We start from the raw sequence: 12,556 nt of genomic DNA on the forward strand, positions 1-12,556 counted from the left end.
AACCTAAATGTTCAATAACGAATGAATAAAGAAAATACGGTATATGTATATAATGGAATATTCAGCCTTTAAAGAGAAGGAAATCCTGTCACATGCTGCATGCTACAAAACTCATGAACCTAGAGGATATTATGCTAAGTAAGCCAGTCACAAAAGACAAATACTGTGATTCCACTTATACTGTATAAAATAGTTAACATCAAACTCAAAACCAAAAATTAAATAAAATGGTTGTTGCCACCTACTGCCAAGAAGGGGAAATGGGAGGTTTTTGTTCAATGGGTATCAGTTTTGTAAGATGAAAAAATTCTAAAGAACTGCTGTACAATGAGAATATAGTTAACACTACACTTAAGTATACTAACTGCACACTTAAAAATACTTAAGATAACAACTTTTGTTTTTTACTACAATTTTTCCAAAGTACATTTGAATCCCTTTTCAAATAAAAAATAAATTATTGTCAATTTTTAAAGTGTGAAAATGGTATTGTGGTATATATTTTTAAGTAGTCCGTATCTTACATAGATACATATTAAAATATTTATGAATGAAATGTGGTACATGTATTGGCTCCAAAACAACTGGGGGAAGGCGGGGAACGGGTGAAAAGAGACATGGAACAACGGGGTTAAAGATGAAACAAACCTGGTGATTACTGCAGCTGGGTGAGAGTTCATTATGCTATTCTGTCTTCTTCAGTGTATATTTGAAAATGCGTTCAATAAAAAGTTAAAATACTAATACACACTTATTGGCCAATGGCTTCTATTAATCAATGAGATATTTACTGAAAAGAGTATGCAACATTTATTTAGGAAAGTAGCTGTAAATCATAAAGAAGTAAGGTGCAATTAGAGTTAAAATAGCTTGTGCCTAGGCAAGTGAAGAGTAAGCAAAAAAGAGTTATTATGAATCCCCCCATCCTTATTTGTATCACAAACAAAGTTGAGGTTGGGGGTGGTAGACAGAAGTTATACATTCCCACAAAACATTGCTTGATGGCATTTTCAGGGGAAAAAAATATAGGATACTATGTAGCACATGTTTCACTAAAAACCTGGGCAACTCTCAGGTTCATGAGAAAACTACCACCAAGAATCAATACCTATGATGTATTTGCACATCATGCAAATGTGTACAAATGGCTGTGGTGTCCTCAGACCACAAGCAAGTTTTTTTTGTAATCTTGGCCTTCTTCATCTCTAATGCTGACACTAATTTAGAACCAACATAAATGAACATAAATGTCTGTGATCATGACTTAAAAATTATTTCAGGACTTTTCAACAAAATTGGCAAAGGAGTTGGAAATAATCTGATTTGAAATACAAAGAGCTGTTGAAATACTAAGAGCTGTTCCAGAAAACATCACAATGTATAGTTTCTGTGAGGGGCACACTGAAAAATTCACTTGAAGATAAGCACTAAGAAGACAGAGCCCCGGGGAGCCTGGGTGGCTCAGTGGGTTAAGCCTCTGCCTTTTGGCTCAGGTCATGATCTCAGGGTCCTGCGATGGAGCCCCACCTCAGGCTCTCTGCTCAGCGGGGAGTCTGCTTCCCCCCCCCCCCGCCTGTCTGTCTACCTACTTGTGATCTCAAAGAAATAAAAAGTCTTTAAAAAAAAAAAAAAAGAGCCCCTTGCACACAGCACTAGAACCTCAGATACCCAATAGGCCTGCTTAATGGATTCTCAAGGGGGACATGCCATAAATTGTTAAGGCTCCAACAATCAAGAAAACCAACAGATTTCAAATGTGAACTTCAAACATAAAGCCAAGGGCAGGTAATACAAATGATGCCGCTGATTTACCACAGAGCTGCTTCTTGCATGAGAAACTGTAATGCTCCAAAGGAAACAGCAGATTTAACATTGGTTACTGAGTGACCCAAGCACCTTAAAGAACCCAGCAAGTGTCTCATAAATTAACGAAGAACCACAGATCCTTCATGCTAGGTAAGGCCGTACAAAAAAATTCTTATTTTCTTCAACATCTGCTATTAACTGCTGAGAGAGAGAAGCAACAGGGAGAGGAAATCTTCCTTTTAAGAACATACTAACAAGTTCATCTTTAAAATGAATCAGTTCCTAGGAATATGTCCACAGATAACTCATCTCATTCACTTATCCTGGTTCTAGTTAATTTTTAGCAGCTTTTATTTCAGACTGATGCATCTACTATTTCCCACCAAATTCTATGAACCTTTATCAGTTTCTATAGCTACCTGATTTAATGTTTACAATAAAAGTCCGATTAAGTAAAATAATTTAAAATTTTAGTAATGTACTATAGAAAATATTTTGAAATAGATCATTAATTCTAAAAAACCCAGAAAGTAAAAATTCATTCTTCTACATTTACTGAACTCTAAAATACATACCAATACCATTTAGATAAGGAATTACTTTTTGTATGGGAGAATCATTCTGATTTTACTTACCAGTAATGACATCACTTAATCGACAGTGAGAATAATCTTTAGAAATCTAGCCCGATTTTATCATCTCATTTTATAAGTTTCTGCCAAAATCCCAGACATACACAGAAAAGAAAGCAAATCTCAACTCCTACAGAATGGCTTTTCTGCTGTATAATATAGTTCACAGATTTTTATTACACAGAGAAAAAGGTTTCTAAAATGATGTTTTTAAATAGTAACAACGGCTCTCCTGAAAATCATTCACTCACTAAAAACAGGTAGACCTTTAGCCATTTAACTGCCCATTATCTCTAAATATCAAGATAAATACAACACGCACAAAGACTATTTTGTAAGATGATTGACAAAACACAAAGAGCTATTACTGATGCTATAACCTCAACATGAAAATTCTGTTCACAAAATATAGCCCACTTGTTAAAACAGTATCATTGCTATATAATACTTTTCATCCTGGCAACCATAGCCAAGAGGCTATAAAATCTACGGATAATGTAAATCTCCAAACTAAGAATTCACCCTTTTCTTTTTTAATTAAATAATAAAAATTACTTTAAGTCATTACACACATTTTTAAACCATTTCTTTACTCCAGAACATAGATGTATTTTGTCAAACTGTGAGAAACTTTAAAAATTCTTAATAGATGCTGACAAATAAGAGAATAATAAAAAGACTAATTAAAATACTAGCATTTGGAGTGGGAGGGATTCTTACCATTGGCAGTGCATTGATGTGGGGATGTGCAATTGAATATCCGGTACCGCCAATCACAAGTTTCTGATGCTGAGAAAAAGGAGAGTAAAATATTCAGTGTGCCCTAAAACAAGTTCAGCTTAAGAAATTTCACATACCAAATATTCATGTATCAAATTCTATTTATGTCTGTAAGGTCCCCATCACCAGTGATTATCCTTCTCTCCCTCCACAACTGTTATCAGGAGCAACAGCAGCAACTTTTGAGTAGTATGTGGCAGGCCCAGAATCTTTACAACATTCCTAGAAGGCTGACACAATGCACAAAATGAGAGTGGAAGAGATGAAACTGCACAAAGTGCAATTTTGTACACTTCACCCTGATTCAACTTAACTTGTGCAAATATTACTGCAATAGGGCCCAGGACAGTGTGTTCATAATCTATGATCATGAGTCATGAAGACTGGTATCGACTGGTCTACATATTCTGTTTAATAAAGACAAACGCATGGTTGGTTTCAAGTTCAGTCTCTTCAAAGTTTACGTTTGACAGACTTGACGCAGTCCCCTGAATTGCTAAGCCACAGCCTTCTGTGTCAACATACAAGCTGTTGTTCGCATACCCTGCCGAAGTGGCAGCTCTCAGGCGAACACGGACCACGGCAGATGCCACCATATGCTGGGCCCGAGCACAGCTTCATGCGAGAGGGCAAGCGGACTGTCACAGAAAGGACAGCAGGAGCTTTACCGCCAGTACCTCACTGGTGAATTAAGTCAGCAAACACTACAAAGATAACTAACCAAATACACGGAATAAATGGAGAAAGAATTTAATCCCTTGACATCTGCTCCTCTCTGATCTGATCTTTCACTGACTAGAACTCTAATCTGTGCTCGCTGCCAACTCCATGGCCATACTGAACTAGTGCACTGCTACTACAGAACTTCCAGGAAGTTATAATTTTAGGAATTAAAATAGTATTTATTAAACATGGCACAAACACACTGAAATTATAGATAGCTACGTGAACACACAATATCCTACCAGTCACCAGTGCTTCAGAACACTGTAGTGATGAGCACCAGGGTGTTTTGGCATGAGGCGCTGGAGAATTAGTCGGCACCCCCAGAGAGACATCATGATGGAGTCCAAACAAAAACTCAATTAGAGCTACCACTAGGCTCTGTCTACCTCTGGGTTATCTGTTATAAATACCAGTTGTTTTATCATAAAGATTTCATGAATTTTTGAGTTATAAGCTATATATGGCTACTTGTTATCTAAAAACTGGCAGGCTACAACATATCAGAGAAAAGTTTTGCATATATTCGTTCTATTTATTTATAAATAATTAACATGTGCTCCTAAATTACATACATCTTAAAACACAGAAAACAAAAGTTAAAAAGAAAAGATGTGTGCTCGTATGTCAAATATCCTTCTTGATAATCTCTTGTGATTTTAACCATCTTCTAAAAATGATTAGATAGTGGAAGGTGAAAAGCTCATTCTAGTAGTTTAAAGGACCAATGCTATCATTACATTGTTTCCTATTCACATTTCTTATATTCAGGTTTTTATGTATAAATCTTTAAATTATTAGTCTGTTTTGGGAGGTCTGGTAGAAACTAGATAATATAAGCCATAAATCAACATGATCAAACATAAGTAAACTTATAGAAGTAAGCTCAGACACATGGCAAATTCCCAGAAAAGGGGTGAAGAAGGGCTGGGAGGGTCCCTGCTACTCGGTGGAGCTCCCACTCTTCCCCCTCAGATAGGACTTTCTGACATCAGACTGAATAAAAGGTACAAATCTGAACCTCTGTGTTAAATATTAATAACATTTAATTTTTTTTAATTTAAAAATACAAAAAGAGACTAATAGAGCCCTGTACTCCAAAGGATACTTATTTTCACTACGAGGGTGTCTATACATACCACACAGAAACTCACACCTATCTATCTACCTTTGGAAAATCCTAAACTAGGTCATTCCAGTTGCTAGTCTTTCTTGTTCCTCCTCTGCTTGATTCTCTTAGTTTTCTCTTACTTTTCTGTGATTAAGGAGTCTTTCTGTCATCACTCTTGCAGAGGTCTCTAATTATCCTTTCTCTACTTTTATTTTCTTCATTGATTCATTTAGCTTTTCCTCTCCGACTATATCCCCTTAAGGGAGAGGGTCATAACAGCAATTTAATAAACATTTAAGTAGTTAAATAAATATCTGATTCTAAGATTTGAAGGGTAAATAAATTGATGGAAAAAAATATGTCAACCGGTACACCCATTTGCACATACAACACAATCTGAAAAACTAAGGAATTTCCTTTTTTAAAAAAAAACCTTATTTCTTTACTCCACAGAAAGACTGATTTTGTGAGTAGGAGGAGAGACAGAAGGAGAGAATCTCCAGCAGACTCCCTACTGGGCATGGAGCTGGACATGAGGATCAACCTCAAGACCAAGATCATGACCTGAGCTGAAACCAAGAGTCAGACACTTAACCAACTGAGCCTCCCAGGTGCCCCAAAACAGAGGGATTTCAAAAATATAGATATATGATATAATATGGTCTGATATTTCCTGGGCCATATTTTGGTCTCTACATTAGCTGTTTTCCTAGTCAACTCATTTAGCCAAGCCCTGGCCATTTTGTGCATTTATAAAGCATATCACACAATTCTTCAGCTTGTAAAATGAATTGTTTGAATTTTAAAAGATAGAATTATATATCCTACAAAAAGATTACAAAAATATAAGGTGTTTTTTAAGATAATCTGACAGAATATATATATTGAAACTATTTGTACTAAAGTAATTCAAGTTGTCCAAAAAAACCAAAATGTGTATCCATTACACTTGCCTTTATAATCACACTTGCCACACATCTCCTACTCTTCACCATAGAATGTCACCAATCTCTCCATTTTCTGCCACTTTGGCTGCCATGACGTAACTCATTCATAGCAGAAATTACCTTCTACTATCATTCTGGCCACAAACCTAGTCCATCTCTTTTGAGGCTCAGCCCAAATCCGCTTTCTCCCTTGATTATTCACCCCACTACCCCCTGAGACACATATGTGCCTCCTTTATTACACCTGTGTAGTGCCTCCCCTACCAGACCTCTTGAGACCAGGGACTTACTTGTTCATCCTGCTGTACCACAAAAGACCTAAGAATAGTGAACAGAAAATACACAGTTCTTAAGATCCATAAGTTGACTAAGTATTGTATTATTCATAATATAACATAGGAATAGGTACGAATGTATTTGAAAATAAAACACAACAGAAACTATTACAGCACAAATTAATTATATTGGTAAGGGACAACTTACAGTGGATTTTTGTTTTAAAAATGTTTAGGAAAGCCTGGCTATTACCAGTAATTTTAGTACCACTTCTAGGAAGTAGCAAATAAAGGCTGATATTTAGCCATTAAAAGAAAACTCAAAGAGCATGTGACCAGTCACATTATAAAATTAGTGTTAAAATCAGCAACTACTTTGTGTACTACATAAACTAAACCCATTTGCTTTACTTCTTGTAATGCAATAAATGTTTGTAGGCTTTGGTTTTGTATCCAAATACAAAGCTTTGCTCTTACAATCTATACTTCAGGACATTTTACCTGAAGTAGATGGAAGTATTAATTTCAGAATAGAATTTCAGCACAGAAATAGACACTAACTCAGCAGACATCTAAAATCTACCCCCTACACATAATTAGGAGAATTTTTTTTTAAGATGCAAAAATCTTTTTTAAAACAGCACAACAGTATATTCTGACTGATCTTCAAAATTATTACGCTTGAGGGGTGCCTGGGTGGCTCAGTGGGTTAAAGCCTCTGCCTTAGGCTCAGGTCATGATCCCAGCATCCTGGGATGGAGCCCCACATCAGGCTCTGTGCTCAGCAGGGAGCCTGCTTCTCCCTCTCTCTCTGCCTGCCTCTCTGCCTACTTGGGATCTCTGTCACATAAATAAATAAAATCATAAAAAATATTATTACGCTTGAGAAGTTAATGGATTATGGGTTCTTTCCCCAAGGAAAGGTACAAACAAAACAAAAATGTGCTTATAATTTAGTGTAGCAACATAATCTAATCTAGAACCTAGTAGCCAGAAACAAATTCAAGAAATTGTACCTCGTATCCTTAACAAATAGAAATTACAAGTGAATTTAAATTTGTGGAGAATTTGGGGAATCATTCCAGGAATTAAGAGAAAAACATAAGAATCCTAGCATAATTAATCTGCTAAGAAAATGATTATTAAATGAATTTCTTGGCAAAAGAAATGTCACAGATAAAGCCCAAATTAAATTGCTTAGCACATGACTGAAAACACAACAAAAAGTAATTACCTGCAACTGGAACAATAAAAATATATATATATTTGTAAAACAAAAACTTTCAACTGTATCTTCTCAATTCCACTAATCTGTTTCACTAAAGACTTTATTAGCTATTTTCCTCCATATGGCAATTTCTAGTAACATACTAAGCATTCATTCATCAAGGCCACTAAGCATCTGGATGTCTGCGCTCTCCTCTCCCCATTTTTATCTCCCACCCAATCATGTACACTGATAATATTCTGGGAATCCAGATGATGAAGCTAGTGGAAAGGGGGAAAGAGCCGTAACAGAAGAATATCTTAAGGAAACCAACCCTGAGGTCAGAATGAAAGGCAGAATGGTACAGATCAAACCAGCTCTGCCATCACTGGCTATGATTTTCCACTTCCTTTTGTTATTTAGGTGACTCAGGAAAAATGGATTCAAAAGCTATATATTATGATCCCATTTTCCTAAAAATTAGATATGCTCAATACCACAAAATCATATCAAAAACAACTTAAACATGCACTAGTGTCTAATCGTCCTATTATTACTTACGTCAGTTGGGTTAGTTTCATTGGTTGCATCATATGCAGCTGAATTCTGTATTAAATTTACATTTAAAAAATTACTGTGCAAGAATAAGACAGCTATCGGGGCACCTGGGTGGCTCAGTGGGTTAAACCGCTGCCTTCAGCTCAGGTCATGATCTCAGGGTCCTGGGATCGAGTCTCGCATCAGGCTCTCTGCTCAGCAGGGAGCCTGCTTCCCCCCCCTCTCTCTGCCTGCCTCTCTGTCTACTGTGATCTCTCTCTGTCAAATAAATAAATAAAATCTTTAAAAAAAAAAAAAAAAAAAAGAATAAGACAGCTATCAAGTACCCTGAAATCTGCCTGTCAGAGAGTAAGCAATCCAGTTAAAGACAATAAAAACACAAATTCAATTAGAGAAAGCCACAAAGTTTTTAAAATTAAAGTTTAGTTTGGGCAGTTTCAAGTGTTACTGAAAGTCCAATTTATTTTTCAGGCACGACCTCTACCCATCAAAAGCTTCCAGTTCACTAACTTTCAAAACGTGAAGAGAATGTGAACATGTGAAAAGGCTTAGATTCAAACTTGAGTTGTGATACTAGAAAGGTGATATAAAACATACGGATAAATACACACTATTGTTACTTGCTTTAAAAAGTGGACATATCAACAAAGAAACTATAATTTCCTTTTCCAAAAAAACTGCTACTAAATTAATTGTGCAACTTCTAATTTATGATGCCTTAAAAACATGACAGACCTGACACTGTTTTCTTCTTAACACAAAGCTGGTAACAGCTCAACTTTTTATTTTTTAAGTTTCAGAGAAAGAAACAAGTAGGGGGTGACAAAAGGCAATAGGAATAGTTCAGGATCTAAGAAGTAACAGAATGCATAAGAAAAATCAAACTTTGCCTGTGACCACATAGGTAGGTAGGTAAGTACCTCAGCACCTGGCGAGTTAGAAGAAAAAACTGATACAATTCTTACATCTTATTCGGTTTCTCACTCTTCCCAAAGGTTGAATATTTGATTCAAGATACCAAGAATCTGAACAGCTAAATCAGGACAACACAAAAATGATTCTGCTGAACAATACATTCCCAGCAGCAATGAAACAGTTCTGCCAGGGATGTTGGGTCTTTGATTAACAGAAAGATTGTTCCAGAATCTAACATAATTGTGACACAGCAGGTCCCTCACTGATATAACTGGCCTAGAGTAAAATCTGCACATCAGGTACATGAAAAGCTCCCCAGGTGATCCTAGATGGGGTTAAAAATCACTGGACTGGGAGCCTGGGTAGCTCAGTGGGTTAAGTCTCTGCTCAGGTCAGGATCTCAAGGCCCTGGGATCAAGGTTCGCATCGGGCTCTCTGCTCAGCAGGGAGCCTAATTCTCCCTCTCTCTGCCTACCTGTGATGTCTGTCAAAAAATAAATAAAATCTTAAAAAAAAAAAAAAAACACTGGACTTTGTGGCAAGAAAGGGCAGAATGGGGTTTTACTAGTCAGATTCTAGTAATCTATGGGTGGGATGAGGAGGTGGGGTAGAATGGAAGGATCAATTCTTTCAAATATTAGCACTGCAAAGTGACTACTTCTCAAAACTAGGGTGGGAACCATACTGTAATTTGATTTTAAGGTTAACAATAAGAAACAAAAAATAAATTCAACCTCTCTCCCTAAAAATGAATTAGGAAAGAAAGGACAATAGTGAAGACATCTTAGAAAGAGACCCAGAAAAAAGACTACAAGACAGAGAAGTTATCATTTAAAAAGCACAAAAGGAGCAATGCTGATACTTAAATTTAGATAAAGAGTTTCCAGAGTGAGACTCTTTATGTGACAGTACTGTAAGTAGTAGGTAGGAATTATAGAAAGTTAATTTTTTTCTGCTCAATATGAAGGAAAACTGTCACACAAATCAATTGAAATGTTCGAACAAAACCTATATATATCACTCAGCATGAACGTTACTACAGTGCCACATGGTAAGGGGTCACACATGTGCCCTGTCCAATTCCTTCCCACTAGGCTTTCAAGTGTATTATTAGGCCCATCAGTAGCTTCTGTAGCCACCTCTGTGCAAGTTAGACTCCAGGAGGACAAATTAAGAAGCGGGGGGGGGGGGGGGGAGGCTATACTACAGTAGAGGGGGTTAAAGAGCCTGTGCTGTGGAGCCACACAGATTGGGCTAGACTTTCAGGCTCAGAAATGCAGCATACTAGCCCATCAAAGGCAAGTTACTTAACCTCCTGGTACCTCAGTTTTCACATATGGAAAATAAATTGTTTTAAGAGTTGAATAACTTAATATTTGTAAAGTGCTAAACAGTGCCTGTTTTAAGATTCACATGCAATCATTTTTTAAATAATATATGTAAGTAAAGGGGTGCCTGGGTGGCTCAGTGTAGATTAAGCCTCTGCCTTCAGCTCAGGTCATGATCCCAGGGTCCTGGGATCAAGACCTGCATCAGGCTTTCTGCTCAGCAGGGAGCCTGCTTCCCAACCTCGCCCTGCCGCTCTGCCTACTTGTCATCTGTCAAATAAATAAATAAAATCTTAAAAAAAAAATACACACACACACACACACACACGTAAGAGGAGCCCCTCCCTCTGAAGTGACATAGTGCCACACCAGAGAAACATCGTAGCTGACATTGGTGGCCCAGATGTGAGCACCCACTTGCTCCCTTGGCTGCACACTTCTATGCGGGGTACAAACTGCCCATTCATAATCTGCTGTGCTATGTACTACTGTGACTGGAAAGTCCTGTTAATACATTAGATCTTTCAGGAGTTCATTTATAACGCATTACTCCTCAAAAAAAAAAAAAAAAAAGAAACAAACAAACAAATAAACAAACAAACATTGATAAAACATTTAGGTTAGAACAGATCTGGAGTGTGCCCAAACACGGCAGTTGTCCTGTGTGACCACAAAGTGACAATGAGCACACCTTACTAGTGTGATAACACCCAGTGACAAAATGAATACACCTGACCCTCTGTCTGAGTGAAACAGAGCCTCTCAATCACACCTGAAAACTTAATCTTCAGCTTCCACTTTGTAATAAAAAAGGATTTTTTTTTTAATTAAAAATATGCCAGCAGATAATTACTTAAATGAAAGCTGTCATTGTGAGGTGGCTGGGTGGCTCAGTCAGTTAAGCGTCTGACTCTAGACTGTGGGCTCAGCGCATGATCTCAGGGCCATGGGATAGAGCTCCACGTGGGCTCCTGTTGGGCTTGGAGCCTGCTGGAGATTCTCTCTCCTCTCCATCTGCCCCTCCCCCCTTCTCTCCCCCTCCAAAATAAATAAATAAAATGATATTGTCATTCTGAAGTCTTTTGAGCACAGAGAAAATAAATGTATGTACATTATATTAAACTAGCTATTAGGTTGAGAATTTTTAAATGTTGTTATTTCTATTTACTACTGAAGGATGTAAAAGTCAGTCTTATTTGTCTTTACTAAAAGTATTTCCTTACAGATTTTCACATTAAAAAAAACATAGAAACTGGCTGCTCTGAGCTTGTATTTCAAAGATTGTTATAATCTAGACAGTACCAATAAGTGTTTTGCCTTCAGTAAATCAAAACAAGCTCATTTAATTACAATGTTTCTATCAAAAAAAAAGTATCAGGAATACCATCCTTAAAGAAATCAGGGCTGGCTATCCTTTCTCTTAATGTAATTTACTCTAAACATATGACAAATGATCTATTTATAATTCTAAAATATGTTAAACTGTTATCTGATGTTGGTTTGCCAAACTGGTTTCCATTTAACTGTTTTCACCAAATTTAAAATGAAACATTTAAATAAGCAAATACAAGCCATGTTGTCTGCCTGATCCACTCAGGACACACAAATACAGAGAAAGGAATACAGATACACACACACACACACACACCCCTCTCTAGGGGTCATGAAAAGAAAGAAGACCACTTTTCTTAAGTAATTTCAATTTATTTATTTCAATACAGAACACAACTCTCCTCTCACTGCCCACCACTCAAGTTAAAATAAAGTACAGACTGCAACTAAATGAATACTGCAACGCTTAATCTAACTTTTTAGCCCTTCCTCAGCAATGGTCTAGAGGCTGGCAAACTTGGCCAGAAAGTTAAGTATTTTTGGTTTAGCAAGCCACATCGTCTCTGTCACAACTACTCAACTCCGCTATTATAATGCAAAAGCAGCCACAGAGGATACATGAAGGAATGGGTATCACTTTTTCCAGTGAAACTATTCATACACATAACACGCACAGGGCAACAAGCAATATACTATGTTGGCTACTGAAATAATTCCGAAAACTGTCCAAAAGTCTACCGATCCAGGATGAATCATAAATCTACTAGGTTAAATGACCTAAAGATATATTAAAAAAAAAAAAAAATCACACTAACCGACAAAGTAAAAAACAAATTATTCAAGCATTCTCTGCTCATACCATATAACCATTCTATGGGAAAGAAATTTCCTAAAGCATTCAAATATCTATGTGACACCATACAGGAACAATGAAGTTCAATT

The 12,556-nt window shown here is 36.8% G+C and overlaps 1 protein-coding gene across 2 annotated transcripts in view; it reads right to left on the minus strand.

The window, feature by feature from the left end:
- Positions 1-12,556, minus strand: part of TBL1XR1 (TBL1X receptor 1) — a 170,271-nt gene that overhangs the window by 82,577 nt on the left and 75,138 nt on the right. For both annotated transcript variants that reach the window (XM_044251818.1, XM_044251816.1), the window contains exon 2: positions 3,159-3,227. The gene's annotated coding sequence lies outside the window, so the exon portion shown is untranslated. The remainder of the gene's footprint in view (positions 1-3,158; positions 3,228-12,556) is intronic.

This window comes from Neovison vison, chromosome 6, assembly GCF_020171115.1.
Source record: "Neovison vison isolate M4711 chromosome 6, ASM_NN_V1, whole genome shotgun sequence".
Taxonomy (NCBI): domain Eukaryota; kingdom Metazoa; phylum Chordata; class Mammalia; order Carnivora; family Mustelidae; genus Neogale; species Neogale vison.